Source organism: Anarhichas minor, unplaced genomic scaffold, assembly GCF_050575085.1.
Source record: "Anarhichas minor isolate MPS153535 unplaced genomic scaffold, ASM5057508v1 ptg000129l, whole genome shotgun sequence".
NCBI lineage: Eukaryota > Metazoa > Chordata > Actinopteri > Perciformes > Anarhichadidae > Anarhichas > Anarhichas minor.
In genome coordinates, this window is record NW_027466575.1 from 40,001 (window position 1) to 58,449 (window position 18,449).

The 18,449-nt window shown below is 46.0% G+C and overlaps 1 pseudogene; it reads right to left on the reverse strand.

Annotated features, from left to right (window-relative positions):
- Nucleotides 1-18,203, reverse strand: part of LOC142941115 (uncharacterized) — a 28,132-nt pseudogene extending 9,929 nt beyond the window's left edge.
- Between the last annotated feature and the right edge of the window lie 246 nt (nt 18,204-18,449).

The following is an 18,449-nucleotide window of genomic DNA, read 5'->3' on the forward strand; positions in this document are numbered from 1 at the left end:
ACCAGAGACAAGAGAGACTCGGGTCAGGGTCTAGAGAGACAAGAGAGACCAGAGACAAGAGAGACTAGGGTCAGGGTCTAGAGAGACAAGAGAGAACAGAGACAAGAGAGACTAGGGTCAGGGTCTAGAGAGACAAGAGAGACCAGAGACAAGAGAGACTAGGGTCAGGGTCTAGAGAGACAAGAGAGACCAGAGACAAGAGAGACTAGGGTCAGGGTCTAGGGAGACAAGAGAGACCAGAGACAAGAGAGACTAGGGTCAGGGTCCAGAGAGACAAGAGAGACCAGAGAGACTAGGGTCAGGGTCTAGAGAGACAAGAGAGACCAGAGACAAGAGAGAATAGGGTCAGGGTCTAGAGAGACAAGAGAGACCAGAGACAAGAGAGACTAGGGTCAGGGTCTAGAGAGACAAGAGACAAGAGAGACTAGGGTCAGGGTCTAGAGAGACAAGAGACAAGAGAGACTAGGGTCAGGGTCTAGAGAGACCAGAGACAAGAGAGACTCGGGTCAGGGTCTAGAGAGACAAGAGAGACCAGAGACAAGAGAGACTAGGGTCAGGGTCTAGAGAGACAAGAGAGAACAGAGACAAGAGAGACTAGGGTCAGGGTCTAGAGAGACAAGAGAGACCAGAGACAAGAGAGACTAGGGTCAGGGTCTAGAGAGACAAGAGAGACCAGAGACAAGAGAGACTAGGGTCAGGGTCTAGGGAGACAAGAGAGACCAGAGACAAGAGAGACTAGGGTCAGGGTCCAGAGAGACAAGAGAGACCAGAGAGACTAGGGTCAGGGTCTAGAGAGACAAGAGAGACCAGAGACAAGAGAGAATAGGGTCAGGGTCTAGAGAGACAAGAGAGACCAGAGACAAGAGAGACTAGGGTCAGGGTCTAGAGAGACAAGAGACAAGAGAGACTAGGGTCAGGGTCTAGAGAGACAAGAGACAAGAGAGACTAGGGTCAGGGTCTAGAGAGACCAGAGACAAGAGAGACTCGGGTCAGGGTCTAGAGAGACAAGAGAGACCAGAGACAAGAGAGACTAGGGTCAGGGTCTAGAGAGACAAGAGAGACCAGAGACAAGAGAGACCAGGGTCAGGTCCAGAGAGACCAGAGTCTGACCCCCCAGTACACAGGTACTTCATTAACTGTAGTAGTACTCTGATCTTTTACTGCAACAAAATGTTCCTGTTAGTGGTTATGAGTCTGAAGTCCAGTAGAGGGCAGTGATGACACACACACATATATACCCACCCACACACACACAAGGTTTTTTGGGGTCACCTGTAGGGCTGAGGGGGGGTCCAGGTCCTGATCCAGATCCAGGTCTGCTGGTCTTCCTCTGAGCGTCTGCAGCTTCTTCATCAGGAGAAAACACCTCCATGTCCTCCAGAGGAGTCCAGCGGGGGTCCTGCTGGGGGGAGGAGGGGGAGGGCTCCAGGGTCACAGAGGGGGTGGAGGGAGGAGCCACCTGATCAGCACCTCCTTCATTAAGACTCCGCCCACCTCCTCCTCCATCCAGCTCCTTGATCTGCCAGACATCGCTGCACCACTTCTGACCAAAGACCTTGTCCAGGATAGGAACCCAGTCCTGAGACACAGAGAGGACGGGGGGGCGATCCGGGTCTGAGGGGGAGAGAGGAGAGAGGAGAGAGGAGAGGATGAGAGAGGAGGTGAGGGGAAGGAGGTGAGAAAGGAGAGAAGGGGAAGTGAAGAAGGAGAAGAGAGAAAGGATGAAGGGAAGGAGGTAAAGGAGGAGCAGATGAGCTTGTATCATGTGTTTAAGTAGAACTCACTGTGATGTCACGGTGTCCAGCGGTACACCGTGACATCACAGTTAAAGGTGTCCACTCACCGTCTCTCCTTGGCGTCTCTCTGGTGACCTCGGTCATCTCCTCCCTCGTGTCCTCAGAGCCGCTGGGTGACACCGAGTCGTTCTCTGACCCCCTCCTCCTCCCCCCGGCTCCCCCCCCCCCCCCTGTCCAGCGTCTCCCCCAGGTCCTGCTGCTCTCTCTCTATCTTGGTGATCTCCAGCAGCAGGTCGTCAAACGATGCCTCAACGATCTTAGTCAGCTCGTGGACCGCAAAGTCCAGGACCTGCTCCATGACCCCCTTCAGCTGGTCTGGAGGAGGAGGAGAGACCACCATCATCATCATCATCATCATGATCATCTTCATCTTCATCACCACCAAGTGTATTTGTATCTAAACAATATATATTAATATACTGTACCAGCGTCGGAAATACACGAGGGCAAAGGGCAAATCTGCCCCTAAGAAATATAATGTTGCCCCTGATATCATTATATTCACATTAAGTATAAAACATGCTGCCTGCATCTCGTGAGTTAAAGGGAAAATACACTAAATTGTGCGTAAAGTGTCTCTATTCTTTGATTTGAGGGTTGCTGATGAATAATACCTGACTGACAGTCAATTAAGATATTTACTAAGCAAAAACTCTGAACTGAATTTGTACCTTCAAATGGCACATTTTTAAACATTTTAAGGTGCTATAAAAATGTTTTTCTCAATAATTCCACACAATGACTAATGTATATGTAATCAAGGCATCGTTGACTTAATAATTGTTAATAGTTGTTTAAAAAATGTAATAATAATAAATAACCACAAAGAAATAAGAATAAAATTGAATGTGATTTATGTTTGTTTTTTGTTCAAAAAAATCTAAGAAAACACTTTGAATCTGTAGACTACTGCCTAATAGTCTTATTATTGCCATTTGATGACAATTGTAAGCCTAAAGAAGTATATTTATTATTTTGAACAAAGGTTAAATGTTTCAAAAAGTTTCAAAAAGTGCCCCATCTCTTTTTGAATGCCCTGGATCTCAGTCAGTGGGGACAAAAATTGCCCCCACTGACATATTTTTTAGGGGGCAAAAATTGCCCCCTAAAAAATATGTAAATTCCTACCCTGTACTGTACATATGTATTAATACAGACTATTCTTCTTATTCTCCATCTTCCATACAAAAGTTTGAGGCGCTTCCAAACACCTGCGCAAAAAATACATCAAAACGTGCGACCTGATCGGGAATGGTGTGATGTGACTTTTCTCAGGGATTCGCCCAGCAGTTTTCCCAAAAATGGGGAAAAACTTAGCAAAATTTCTCCATTCACTTCAATGGGTTCTGGCGTGAAGAGAGCAAAAAAACCACATAACTTTGGGCCCATATTGACGAGCCGTACATTAACATAGAACAATGACTCAAAGTTTAAAACGTAGACAAAACGCTGCACTTTATTGAGCGAAATGGGCATTTTGATAGCTAGCACAGTTTTCATGAAGTCGCAGATTAAGTTTCAGGAACATTTTGGTTCAGTTTCTGACTTTATAATGGGTGTGTATTGCACAGTTTAGAGTGCGTGATGTCATCGCTAGAGTGAAGAGCAGCTTGAGATTCTTGTGAAAAAAATATTTCTATTTTGCCTATTTTGAGTCCACAATCCACCATTTTCACACGATCTGTTCTTCAAGTCATCCTTCCTCTCCAGTATTAATATCGGAGCAATAGGAGCTACGGTTATGGGGGTTTTGAGGATTTGTTTGACAGGTTTTTCCCATGTTGTTCTCCATGCAGGCACACAGGTGTTTAAGAAGAAGAAGAAGAAACATTCCTTTGTTATGCTGCGTTCACACCAAACGCGTCGCGAATTATTCGCGTGAGTAGATTACATACAAAGTCTATGCACAGACGCGATGAGACTGGCGCGGCACGAATTAGCGATGGCGCGGCACGATTGACGCAAATTCGAGTCAAACGGCAAATCGCCCCCAAACGCGCGAGTTTCAACTTCTGCGAAATATTCGCGTTACGCCCCGGCGCGATAGCCTATCAGCGTTAAGTTGCTCCCCCCGTCATCACTGACGTCCTGCCGTTGTTGAATCAGGAAATAAATACTGTAGCCGTCTGTGTTCACCCAGAGCTCTACGATCAAATCGGCATCATTACGTAGTTATTTTAGAGTCCCTTTTTGTCGGTTTATTGCCGTTAAATCACAGCCAAATCAGTTTATGTTGTGTTCATACAGCTGTAGTAAACAGCGACCTGTGGCTCACTAGACACAGTGAACACAGCTCGATAAAATCCATGGAGCTCCTCTGGACAATGTTATGAACCAGACATGACGGCGTTTAGTTTCCCGGGATATGACTTCCACAACACGTACTAAGCAGAAATAGAGGTTATTTTTTTCATGGTTAATAGCGGACAGTTGAACGGCTTTCAGGGCGATAAGCCACGCCCCCTCTCCGGCGTGTCCAGCGCGATTCGCGCGAATGAACACATGGCCCCCGGCGTTTTGACCGGCAGCGCGATGGACGCTAATATGCGGCGCGAATTCATCGCGCCGCATATTAGATTTTAAGAGGACCTCCCCCCCCCCCATTTCAAAATGAAAGCCCCACAGAGTGAATTTTAACTGGAATGCTTGTGATGAAGCCTGTCATTTAATAACCTCTGTGTTTGTGTGTCAAACATTATGAATATGTCTCCTCTCACCCACCCAGTCCCACCCTTTCAAAATAAAAGCCCCATGGAGTACCTGTATCTTAACATGAAGCTCAGGATGAGGTTCATTTTAAGAAATGTTAAGTTCAAGTCTTTTTATCACAAATACAGAACGCTCCCATCATTTCCAAAGGCTTCTCAAACAAAGATGTACATGTCCAGCACAGAAATGATGGGAGACATTTGTGGACTGTCCATCACAAATACAAGATTCAATCCAAGAGTATGAATCTAAAATGCAGAAAAGAGAAAAGCGATATCTCAATTGAACCTCAACGATACTATCGGTAACATCGGCGTGGATATATATTGCGACGTCTTGGGGCAGTAGAAGCCCCACTGTCAAAATTTCTTGCAAAATGATATACTAGCAGAGATAAAGCGCTCTAAAACTTCTCTAAATAATGTTGATTTTCAATATAAATCTAACCAGCTCAAAGCATGTGGTCTTTACATGCTTTTATTGTGAAATATCCCAGCTTTAGTTTGAAAGAGTCTGAGTTGATCTCCAAGAGTTAATTTAATCAAAAAGGCCTACCCTGAGCCTTCCACTTAGCAGTTACTTAGCATCTACTGTATTCATACTAGCTTATTGTACTTATTGTTTTCTTATTAGTTTGTGGCACTTATTGCATTCGTTTGTCTCTGCACTGTGCGTTGGCTCTGTTTTATGCTCTTAGATGCTTGTTTGAGGAGAGGAGATGCACTTATGACTTCTGGTGACGAGTAGTTCTCTCGAAAACCGATGTTGAATGAGTTGATTAAGTTGAATACACTTATTGTAAGTCTCTTTGGATAAAAGCGTCTGCTAAATGACTGTAATGTAATGTAATGTAATCACTTACACTAACAAACCCCCCCTCCTCCTCCTCATTTGTTCCTCTCCACAGTGAGCAAACACCACACATGTGGACCCCCCCACAGCGGTGACCTCTGACCTGAGCGTGTCGGGTCCTCATTATCTCTCCGTCTGAGTTAATCTAACTCTCTCCAGTCTCGCGGACTCTGAGGGTTCAGAGTTTCTGTGAGTCCATATTTCTGCAGACTTTGACTGAGGGAATTACCCACAATTCATAGCCACGTGATGTTAAACGCTGGGGTTACCAGTAGAAGCATGGAGACATAAAAAAAGGTAAACAAAGAGGATTCAACACCGGGTCTGCCGGTTCTACCGGTCCCATCACGCAGGGTTCTGCTGGTTTACTGGTCCAGTGTCTCTGTTCACACGCCGCTAACTAGCATCAACACGACTACTATCAGGTAACAACTCTTCACCTTCATCAGCCTCGTCTCTGGTTAATGGGAGGACTGCTGGTTGGTCCCATTCAAACTGGTTGGTACTGGTTGACCTGATGGTCTGATTGATACTGGTTTAAACTAGTTGATACTGGTTGGTACTGGTTGATACTGGTTTATACTGGTTGACCCGATGGTCTGATTGATACTGGTTTAAACTAGTTGATACTGGTTGGTACTGGTTGATACTGGTTGGTACTGGTTGATACTGGTTGGTACTGGTTGGTAGGGTTTAAACTGGTTTAAACTGGTTGGTAGGGGTTTAAACTGGTTGATACTGGTTGATACTGGTTGGTACTGGTTGGTAGGGGTTTAAACTGGTTGATACTGGTTGATACTGGTTGGTACTGGTTGGTGCGTGTCAACCGTGTGTGTTCGAGTGCACAGATGTGTGTGTATGCATGCGTGGTTTATTCTGTCTCACGTGTCTCTGCATGTGTGTGTGTGTCTGAAACACACCCACACCCACACAAACAACGTCTGGATGAGTGACAGCTTCTGTGATGGAGGAGGTCCGTCCTGTTCAGACCGATCAGAGTCATCCAGACCTGATCCGTCTCACCATCCCATAATAACAACAAGCCTTCTATAAAGCAGAGCTGAAGCAAGCTGCAGAGATTAAGCATTTTACACCCTCTTCTGGTATATTATATATATAATATATATTTATTTCCATTTATGTCCTCCATCAACCAACAGAAGAATTAACCTCTATTCCTGCTTCGTACTTGTTAAAGTCCAGACATCAGGAAACTAAACTCCGTCTGATTCATCACATGATCCATGCTGCTTTACGAGCATGGATCATCATATCTACATAATGAGGATAATTAGTAAAAAGTCTGAGTTCATGTTTTGTTATTTCTCTCCTCAAGACAACAAGTAAACAACTTTTAAATGTTTGTTTTCTGAATGGAGTCTGGTTCCATCGGTGCTATGCTAAGCTAACATTGTAGCAGCTCCATCAACACTCAACATGACGTCATCTAGTCATGAATACAGCAGCGTGTTATTGTTTGAACCATCTGGTCTCTACTAACATGAGGTGTAGCGCTCTGAACACAGACGGCTACAGTTTGTTTCCCGATTCAACAACGTCCGTGATGAAGGAGGACCTTCATCACGGCATCTCAACGCTGATAGGCTATCGTGCTGCGCCATCGCAAATTTGCGTCACATCACGTGCGTACAGAGACTTTGTATGTAATCTACTCACGCAAATAATTTGCGCCGCGTTTGGTGAGAAGACGGCTTAACGCCCCACCTGCACTCAAATAGGCCCACGGTCAACACCTCCACCAAGCAGGAAGTAGATGAGAGGAACCGTTGACTCTTCACTTTATAGTTTCATGTTTTTTTTAAAGGTTTCTTGTGTTCAGACGACATTTTACTTTTTAGGACGTCTTTGGTTTCATTCAAAAATAGGATTTTATAGAAAAACATTCTTTAAGTCGAAAAATATCTTTTTTTTTTCATTGAAACAGACCCTCAGCCGTCGTCACAGAGAGCTCATCAATAAGGTCATGAACGTTAGCGTTAGCTTAGCTAAGTTAGGAAACGATAACAAAGTGTGGTTGTGAGTGTTGTTGTTGGGTCATCGGCATACACTGTTTATAAGAATAGGCCGTAGTCATGGTGACGTCTCTCATTGTTTTTTGAAGCCTCTAGTTCAGCGATTTGTCCGTCGCCATCTTGTTTATATCACAACCAGTGAACAGGAAGTGACCATATATGGACTGAGGAGGAGTGACGTAGAGACGCCGTATACGTCTCTGGTAGAGACCTGTCAATCACCGTGTAGCCCCGCCCTAAAGCATCCCCTGCTTTATGGTCTGTTTGACTCTAAATGGACCATAATGTACTAAATGAACATCATGCTGTATTGAAGAAGACTTGAAACTAGAGATTGAGACCATAAACTCATGTTTACAATGTTTACTGAGGTAATAAATCAAGAGAGAAGTAGAGTCATTTTCTCATAGACTTCTATACAACCAGAGGAGTCGCCCCCTGGTGGACACTAGAGAGAATGCAGCTTTAACACATGAAGCTTTGACTTCACTTTAAAGAACCGGAGGTTGTCTCTTGCTTGTTAGCTAGCTTGCTAATTCCACCATGCTTTAATGCTACACTGGTTACAGGAAGTAATGTTGCACGGTGTATCGATACTAAAAAGGTACCGCGGTACCTGTACGTTAAAAACTATACGATTTTGCATATTTTTAGTATAGATACTTCATTAAAATAGCACGATCAGAGCGCACTCACTGTTCCGCTCCCTGTCATGCTGCCTGCAGGCATTGACTGCAAGGGGGCGGGGCTACCCAGCGCTCACTCACAGCGAGTGATCGCAGGGGAGACATGTGGCATCAAGGTCCGTGTACGTGTTGATAGTCTGTTTTACCATTCAATCGAAAAAACGACAATACGGAAATACCATGGTATTCTCGTTTTTCGTTTCAAACCAAAAACGGAAAAACGGAAATGGTGGTCCGTGTACGGTCCCCACTGACCTACAGAGACCCGTCTGTGAAACGTGTTTCAAAGCCACACAGACCAAGGGAGGCAACAGGTCTAACATGGCAAAGCACCTTTCAGACAGACACCCCCAACTATTCAAAGAGTTCAAAGAACGACAGGTAAGCAAATGTGATTATAAACATGAACACCCCCAAGCTCCCCCATATACAGCTAACACGAGTAGCCTTAGCCTAGTTTGAGGACAAGTCTATATGATGATGAGGTCACAATGCTCACACAAGTGCACTAAATGAAACACAATTGATGCAGAATGGCTCCATGCTGGTGGAGCCTGAGGGTGGATCTTGAGCTAATTATTTTTATTTTTAGTTAAGGAAAAACAATTATTCCATGAATTAAGATAAAATATGAAGTGAAAATATCAAACTCACTATGCAAGTAAATGAAGCATTGTTTACCCACCCACTCCCACAGACAGACAGACAGATGTCAGCAGAGTCAGCAGCAACACAGAGACAGAGTTCCCTTCAGCTGTGTTTGAAAGCCAGCGGAAATATGAGAGGCTCAACAGATGCGAAGAGGTTCAACATTAATATTAATGCCGTTTGTTAAGTGTTCAAAAAGCTGGGCAGGAACAAGCTGGTAAAAAAGGGAACCGTACAGATGTTTTATTTATTACTATTATAGATAAATATACCAGTATTGTATCGTATCGTAAGTATCGGGTATCGTGATACTTATGGCAGGTATCGTATCGAAGTCATAATTTTGGTATCGTGACAACCCTAACAGGAAGTGAGCCGAACAGTTGGCTGGTGGACGCCGCGTCCAACGGTCTCTTCGGTCCTGGTCCCCCCCACCACACACTAAAACATCGCTGGGGTTCCACAATCCTAACCCAGCCCACAAGGCCCGTCTCCTGCAGTCTGTTGCTTCTTTGTCCACAAGACCCTCGTTCCTCTCATAGAAGCGCCGTATATCTCACAACACCGACGCCTCGTTCTATTGGTTCTACAACCGTTCCCTCGTGTTCCAGTCAGAACGTCAACGTAAAAGCTGCTGTGTGACATGACACCATGTTATTTATGGAGGGAGGAGGCCTGGCTGCTGCTTCTCTTATTATAACCAGGCCGTAAAACACACTACTGGCATGAACTGCCTTTGATATATATACATGTATATATACACACACACATGTATATATATGTATATGTATACATACTATATATATGTATGTGTGTTTGTAAAGACACAATCAGACCTTTTCTCTTTATTTATATACATGTATTATATTTATATCTATCTGGTATGTTAGTTTGAATGTGTCTCTTATAGACAACATGTTAAATTATACCATAAATCAGCTTTATATCCTGCTCCGTTCTCCATTATTCTCCAATTAAACCCCCAATTATAGAGTTATTCTGACCCGTATTACGGCCCAGTGTGTACCCAGACTGGAGCTTCTTTGTCCCAGTCTAAGGAGCCCCCATGGGTCCTGGTCCTCTGCTGTCTGCTGCTTTTAAACGGACCTCTGCAGAGTTACGCAACGTGTTGCGTGCAGCTAGAGGGAGGAGGAGGAGTGCCCTCGCGCTTGTTGTGTTGGCGTGTTTCTACGTGTGAATGCGCGTGTTGTATAACCACAGGAGAAGGGGGAGGGGCTCAATCTACCTACCTACGACTCGTCCTCGCTGCTCCAGGCGGCGTATGTCGGTGGGGACGCCGGGAAGAAGAAGCTGTTGTTGCGGTGGTGGTTCTGTCTTTTGTTGTCCGCTGCCGCCGCCGCCTCCTCCTCCCTGGAGCCTGATCCGGAGCCGGCGGTTCTCCTGCTCCTTCACGGCGGCCTCCAGCAGCAGCGTGTTGAGACTGGAGCCCACCGTCTTGCTGATTTCCTGGACCGCGAGCTGAACGACCTGCTCCAGCACGGACTCCAGCTGGCCCTGGAAGAACGAAATGTACACGGCTCCGTTCATGTTTCCGGCTCTCTCATTCTCGTGTACCGGAGACCCGCCCGGTCTCCCCGACGGAAAACTGGGCGTAAAACGTAAAAAATCCACCCCGGAGTTCGGCTCGTCTCCTCCGGCTGCTCGGCTCGCTATCTCCGCCTCGCGCGTGTTACGGCTCCCTCTCGGTTGGTTCGGGTCGGAAAGACCGGAGTAGAGGCGCAGCAGCATTTTCCCGCCCACATGTCCACATCTCGTGCACGCTCGCGCCCTTGCCAGTCAGCCCCCTCACGCCATTTTGGCTCTTTTAGAAAATAACCAAATGTCAGCAGGGACAGAACTGTGTTATTACTCCAAAATACCTCCCAAATTACACACTGTGGCTCCACAGTAGTACGATAATAGTACTTTTACTATAAATATTCACAAAATGAGTAGTAAATGTGTCTGTGAGACTTCCTGAAGATGAACTAATGGTCACAGGATCCATGTGTTTTCTCTCTGAGCTCTAAAAACAAGCGTTCCTAAAGGAAGGGCTGGTATCCAGGGAGGAGACAATAAAACGTCTGTGCAGCAGCCTATAGGATCAGCCACATATATACGGGCCTATACGGGCAAACACGCCTCATAAAACCAGCCGGGCCTCTTAGGCTCCACGTCAGCGGAGGCTGTAGCTCAGCTCACCATCGTCTTCATCGTTTGTTTCTGTGAAGAACATGGAGGAACAAGAAAACAAGGGATATGAGAGTTTTAAAAGAAAGGCAATGAGTTCATAGTATGGAAGCTGTTTAGTGCCAAGACTAAAATAATTGAATGACATTGTGAGAATGTTAAATGTATGACTTTTATATTTTAGGTTGGTCAATTTGGGATGTTTTAAGATCATATTCGGAGATGTAATTTGGATTTATTATTCCAAAATTGCAGTTTATCTCAAAGTTATGATTTAGCCTGAACATGGACATCATATTTTTATGACACCAACTTTAACATCAATTTACTGATTAATAATCAGTATTATCTAACAATTTTACATAAAATGTCACAATGTTAATAAATCTTCATTTTGGTTTATTTTATTTTGACTTTTTTTATGTAATTATTAACATTTTACCCTTTTTTATTTTAGTGGCGGAAATGAGCTTCCATATTTAAAAATATGAAAATACACCAAAAACAGAAATATAGGGGTGATATAATCCCTCAATGTAGTCCTTAAAATCTCTTTTAAGGCAAAAATGTCTATGTAATAAATAAATGCACTTTCATGAAGTAAATATATAAATATAACAAATATAATAAAACGTTATGCCGTGCAGTGTGATGATTAAAGAGATTTAGACCGTCCATGCTGATAAAGGTCAAATTAAATGTATAAATGATATAAAGTGATGACTGAAGCTTTTTAAATTCGTGCAGACTCAAAGAACCACTTCCTCTCTCTGCTCTCACTGCACTAAAATCACACATGATGACATAACAGCGTAACATTCAAACCACCGGGCTGCGACCGGAAACTTAAACAAAATAAAAAGGAAGAAGAAGAACCAGACGTCAGCCAGTCAGCGGACCGCTGCTTGAGCTGCAGGCCGCCTCACGGCCTCACACGGGCGGCCTCAGAGGTCGGCTCGGCTCCTTCAGCTCCTTTTTTCTCACCGAGCAGACGGGAGCTAGTCGACCATGATGCTGACCACGCCCCCTCCTGGCCCGTTCACCGTTCTACCGTAACGGCCGAAGCGAACGCGCAGATTGTTTTAGGAGGAGTGTCCCATCTGCTGCGGCATGCGCTCATTCAGAGGAGGTGTGTGTGTGTGTGTGTGTGTGTGTGTGTGTGTGTGTGTGTGTTTAGGAGTGGCTTCCTCTGCGCACACAAAGTAGACTCCCCCCCCCCCCCTCTGCTGCTGACACGCTGTGATGTTGTCAGTGACGTAATGTTGAACTACATGACGATGATTCAGGAGAAATTAAGCTTCATCTGGAGACTGACCAGTAGAACTGACCTGTAGAACCAGTCAGTGCTGACCTGTAGAACTGACCAGTAGAACCGACCTGTAGAACTGACCAGTAGAACCGACCTGTAGAACTGACCTGTAGAACCAGTCAGTGCTGACCTGTAGAACTGACCAGTAGAACCGACCAGTAGAACCGACCTGTAGAACTGACCTGTAGAACCGACCTGTAGAACTGACCAGTAGAACCGACCTGTAGAACTGACCTGTAGAACCAGTCAGTGCTGACCTGTAGAACTGACCAGTAGAACTGACCTGTAGAACCAGTAGAACTGACCTGTAGAACTGACCAGTAGAACCTGTAGAACCAACCAGTAGATCCTGTATAACTGACCAGTAGAACCAGTAGAACTGACCTGTAGAACCAGCAGAACTGACCTGTAGAACTGACCAGTAGAACCGACCTGTAGAACTGACCTGTAGAACCAGTCAGTGCTGACCTGTAGAACTGACCAGTAGAACTGACCTGTAGAACCAGTAGAACTGACCTGTAGAACTGACCAGTAGAACCTGTAGAACCAACCAGTAGATCCTGTATAACTGACCAGTAGAACCAGTAGAACTGACCTGTAGAACCAGCAGAACTGACCTGTAGAACTGACCAGTAGAACCTGTAGAACTGACCAGTAGAACCAACCAGTAGAACCTGTAGAACTGACCTGTAGAACCAGTTAGTGCTGACCTGTAGAACCAGTCAGTGCTGACGGACCAACAGAGGGGAAGCACATCACTCACTCGGAGGAACATAACCATTATTGCTATTGTTATAATAATAATAATCATATTATTACTTTATTAATGTTATGTTGTTATTAATATTCTTACCGATATTATTATTATATTGTTATTGTTGATAATATATGTAGTGTCTTGTAATGTCATATGGTTATTGTTGATAACTTGAGTTATATGCAGACGTAGATTATTAAAAGTAAATATAATCAACTGATAAGTGATGATGTGTTATAGATTAATTTATTTAAGATGAGTGTGTGTTGATCCAGCTGTAGATGAAGTAACTAAACGCTGACAGATGAAAAGCTGAATGCTTTATTATGTTACTTGAAGAATAAAGACGAAGCACTGACGTGGAACCTGAATTTAAAGAAGCTGTATTTAATATTCAGATCATTATTATCTCATCAAGATAAAGAGGGGGAATATTATTATCAGAGCTTCAACACCTCGTTTAAATCAAACGTTTATCATGTCATACTTTGTTCCTGTGAGGTCGATGTAGCTCAGTGGGTATTAGCACTTTTACTGTAACATAGTATTTGCACAGTGTGGTAGAGAGGAAGACGTGGTAGAGAGGAAGACGTGGTAGAGAGGTAGACGTGTAGAGAGGAAGACGTGGTAGAGAGGAAGACGTGGTAGAGAGGTAGACGTGTAGAGAGGAAGACGTGGTAGAGAGGAAGACGTGGTAGAGAGGAAGACGTGGTAGAGAGGTAGACGTGGTAGAGAGGAAGACGTGGTAGAGAGGTAGACGTGGTAGAGAGGAAGACGTGGTAGAGAGGAAGACGTGGTAGAGAGGAAGACGTGGTAGAGAGGTAGACGTGTAGAGAGGAAGACGTGGTAGAGAGGAAGACGTGGTAGAGAGGAAGACGTGGTAGAGAGGAAGACGTGGTAGAGAGGTAGACGTGGTAGAGAGGAAGACGTGGTAGAGAGGTAGACGTGGTAGAGAGGAAGACGTGGTAGAGAGGTAGACATGGTAGAGAGGAAGACGTGGTAGAGGAAGACGTGGTAGAGAGGTAGACGTGGTAGAGAGGAACACGTGGTAGAGAGGTAGACGTGGTAGAGAGGAAGACGTGTAGAGAGGAAGACGTGGTAGAGAGGTAGACGTGGTAGAGAGGAAGACGTGTAGAGAGGAAGACGTGTAGAGAGGTAGACGTGGTAGAGAGGTAGACGTGGTAGAGAGGAAGACGTGGTAGAGAGGAAGATGTGGTAGAGAGGTAGATGTGGTAGAGAGGTAGACGTGGTAGAGAGGAAGACGTGGTAGAGAGGAAGACGTGGTAGAGAGGTAGATGTGGTAGAGAGGTAGACGTGGTAGAGAGGAAGACGTGTAGAGAGGAAGACGTGTAGAGAGGAAGACGTGGTAGAGAGGAAGACGTGGTAGAGAGGTAGACGTGGTAGAGAGGAAGACGTGGTAGAGAGGAAGACGTGGTAGAGAGGTAGACGTGGTAGAGAGGAAGACGTGGTAGAGAGGTAGACGTGGTAGAGAGGAAGACGTGTAGAGAGGAAGACGTGTAGAGAGGAAGACGTGGTAGAGAGGTAGACGTGGTAGAGAGGAAGACGTGTAGAGAGGAAGACGTGTAGAGAGGTAGACGTGGTAGAGAGGTAGACGTGGTAGAGAGGAAGACGTGGTAGAGAGGAAGATGTGGTAGAGAGGTAGATGTGGTAGAGAGGAAGACGTGGTAGAGAGGAAGACGTGGTAGAGAGGAAGACGTGGTAGAGAGGTAGATGTGGTAGAGAGGTAGACGTGTAGAGAGGAAGACGTGTAGAGAGGAAGACGTGGTAGAGAGGTAGACGGGTAGAGAGGTAGACGTGGTAGAGAGGTAGACGTGATAGAGAGGAAGACGTGGTAGAGAGGAAGACGTGGTAGAGAGGAAGACGTGGTAGAGAGGTAGACGTGGTAGAGAGGTAGACGTGGTAGAGAGGAAGACGTGTAGAGAGGAAGACGTGTAGAGAGGTAGACGTGTAGAGAGGTAGACGTGGTAGAGAGGAAGACGTGTAGAGAGGTAGACGTGGTAGAGAGGAAGACGTGGTAGAGAGGTAGACGTGGTAGAGAGGAAGACGTGGTAGAGAGGAAGACGTGGTAGAGAGGAAGACGTGGTAGAGTGGTAGACGTGGTAGAGAGGAAGACGTGTAGAGAGGAAGACGTGGTAGAGAGGAAGACGTGGTAGAGAGGTAGACGTGTAGAGAGGTAGACGTGTAGAGAGGTAGACGTGGTAGAGAGGAAGACGTGGTAGAGAGGTAGACGTGGTAGAGAGGAAGACGTGGTAGAGAGGAAGACGTGGTAGAGAGGAAGACGTGGTAGAGTGGTAGACGTGGTAGAGAGGAAGACGTGGTAGAGAGGAAGACGTGGTAGAGAGGAAGACGTGGTAGAGAGGTAGACGTGGTAGAGAGGAAGATGTGGACAGAGGAAGACGTGTAGAGAGGAAGACGTGTAGAGAGGTAGACGTGGTAGAGAGGAAGACGTGGTAGAGAGGAAGACGTGTAGAGAGGAAGACGTGTAGAGAGGTAGACGTGGTAGAGAGGAAGACGTGTAGAGAGGAAGACGTGTAGAGAGGTAGACGTGTAGAGAGGTAGACGTGGTAGAGAGGAAGACGTAGAGAGGAAGACGTGGTAGAGAGGAAGACGTGGTAGAGAGGTAGACGTGGTAGAGAGGAAGACGTGTAGAGAGGAAGACGTGTAGAGAGGAAGACATGGTAGAGAGGTAGACGTGGTAGAGAGGAAGATGTGGACAGAGGAAGATGTGGACAGAGGAAGACGTGTAGAGAGGAAGACGTGTAGAGAGGTAGACGTGGTAGAGAGGAAGACGTGGTAGAGAGGAAGACGTGTAGAGAGGTAGACGTGTAGAGAGGAAGACGTGTAGAGAGGAAGACGTGTAGAGAGGAAGACGTGTAGAGAGGAAGACGTAGAGAGGAAGACGTAGAGAGGAAGACGTGTAGAGAGGAAGACGTGGTAGAGAGGTAGACGTGGTAGAGAGGAAGACGTGGTAGAGAGCAAGACGTGTAGAGAGGAAGACGTGTAGAGAGGAAGACGTGGTAGAGAGGAAGACGTGGTAGAGAGGTAGACGTGGTAGAGAGGTAGACTTGGTAGAGAGGTAGACGTGTAGAGAGGTAGACGTGGTAGAGAGGTAGACGTGGTAGAGAGGTAGACGTGGTAGAGAGGTAGACGTGTAGAGAGGTAGACTTGGTAGAGAGGTAGACGTGTAGAGAGGAAGACGTGGTAGAGAGGTAGACGTGGTAGAGAGGTAGACGTGTAGAGAGGTAGACGTGGTAGAGAGGTAGACGTGTAGAGAGGAAGACGTGGTAGAGAGGTAGACGTGGTAGAGAGGTAGACTTGGTAGAGAGGTAGACGTGGTAGAGAGGTAGACTTGGTAGAGAGGTAGACGTGGTAGAGAGGTAGACGTGTAGAGAGGAAGACGTGTAGAGAGGAAGACGTGGTAGAGAGGTAGACGTGGTAGAGAGGTAGACTTGGTTGAGAGGTAGACGTGGTAGAGAGGAAGACGTAGAGAGGAGGAGATGAAGAGAGGAGAGAAGGAGATGAAGAGAGGAGGAGAGAAGGAGATGAGGAGAGGATGACAGAGGAGCAGATTTGTTTGCGTTGCAATGTTTGCTGAGAATGACAGTTGGTCGTTCAGGGTCACACCCAGATTCCTCGCAGTCCGAGTTGGTGTCACCACGGTATCCTCAATGGTGATGGACAGGTCTCGGTGCGGGCAGCCCTTCCCCGGGAGGAACAGTAGCTCGGTTTTGTCCAGGTTGAGCTTGAGGTGGTGTGTCGTCATCCACTTTGAGATGTCAGCCAAGTACGCAGCGATGCGTGCCTCCACTTGAGTGTCACCGGGGGGAAATGACAAGACCAGCTGGGTGTCGTCAGAATAACAATGGTAAGAGAAGTCATGCGAGCGAATAACAGAACCCAGTGATGTTGTGTAGAGCGAGAAGAGAAGGGGGCCCAGGACTGAACCTTGTGGAACCCCCGTAGTCAGCATGCTTGGTTCCGACACGGCTCCCCTCCATGTCACCTGGTAGGATCGACCTGTCAGGTAACATGCAAACAGGGAGAGTGCAGAGCCTGAGATGCCCATCCCCTCGAGGGTGGAGAGGAGGATCTGGTGGTTCACAGTATCAAACGCTGCAGACAGGTCCAGCAGAATCAGGACAGAGGAGAGATAGTTTGCTCTCGCGGCGTGAAGCGACTCTGTCACCACAAGGAGGGCTGTCTGTCGAGTGACCCACCTTCAACCCGGACTGGTGGGGGTCCAAGAGGCTGTTCTGGTGGAGATAGGAAGACAGTTGATTATTGCTAATACATTAACATTATTACTAACACACTAACACTAATAACATCAAATTAGTGTCACATTAATAACTAATGGCTTTATTTGTGTGTTCGTGTTCAGACAGAAATAAAAAACCTTAAAAAACATAAAATCATGTGATATAAAAACTCTGACGCACCAAACGCCTCATAACACACAAACACACACACATACACACATACAGTTCTCCTGCCCTTCAACCTCAGCTGAAGGTGAAGCTCTTCATCAGCTGCAGTGTGAGAGACGACCTGCAGGGGGAGGAAGAGACAACAGAGACACATGGAGGGACAGAAGGAGAAGGAATCAAATTTGTTCAATCGAGGGGGAGAGAGAGAGAGACAGAGAAAGAGAGAGAGATTTTTTAGAAACCTTTATTTTCTTAAAACATGAAAAAACAAAAACACCTTGCCATGGCAATAAATTTGACACAAATCAACAAAACAAAACAAACCAAAAGCTAATCAAAACAGTTTCTCTTCACAGTGATTCAAGGAGCGTTGAATATGAGTTCATCTCCAGACACACAACATTTTGCTTCATGATGTGCTGAATGATGGTCCTGAGACCCCATTCAGCTCTGAAATAAATCCTAGATCTGGAAATAGATCTGTAGGGTCAGGAGCTTCCTCTCCTCTGTTGTCCTTCAGTATCTCGACCTCGTCCTCCGTCAGTCTCTCCGCCAACCTGCTCAGGATCCTCCTGCTCTGCCGGATGGAAATCATCCCGAGTAGAGAAGCCACTGCAGGTGCGTCTCTCCGTCCAGGAACAGCTAGCTTCACCAGTGCCCTCAGGGTGGTGGTCCCAGAGGAGCACAGCATGCTGCTGAGACCTGGAGTCGTGCCATCCTGGATGTCCATCCTGGCTCCGTTCACCAGCGGTTCCTTATTCACAATTATCTCCATCGTTGTTCAGCTCTTTCTTTATCTTCTGAACTATTTGTTTCAGTCTGAAGCCTTCCTGCTTTGTGAGACGACCTCTGTGTTACTGCTCATATGTGATCTGACAGAGTCGGAGAGCTTCTCTTTGTCAGAGAAGTAGTCCTCCACTTCAGCTCCTCTTACATTTTTAGTCCTCAGCAGATAACTCTTTATTTTCTCCACACTGTAGCCTTCAGAGCTCCTACCGCTGCCAGCCCTGTATTCAGAGGG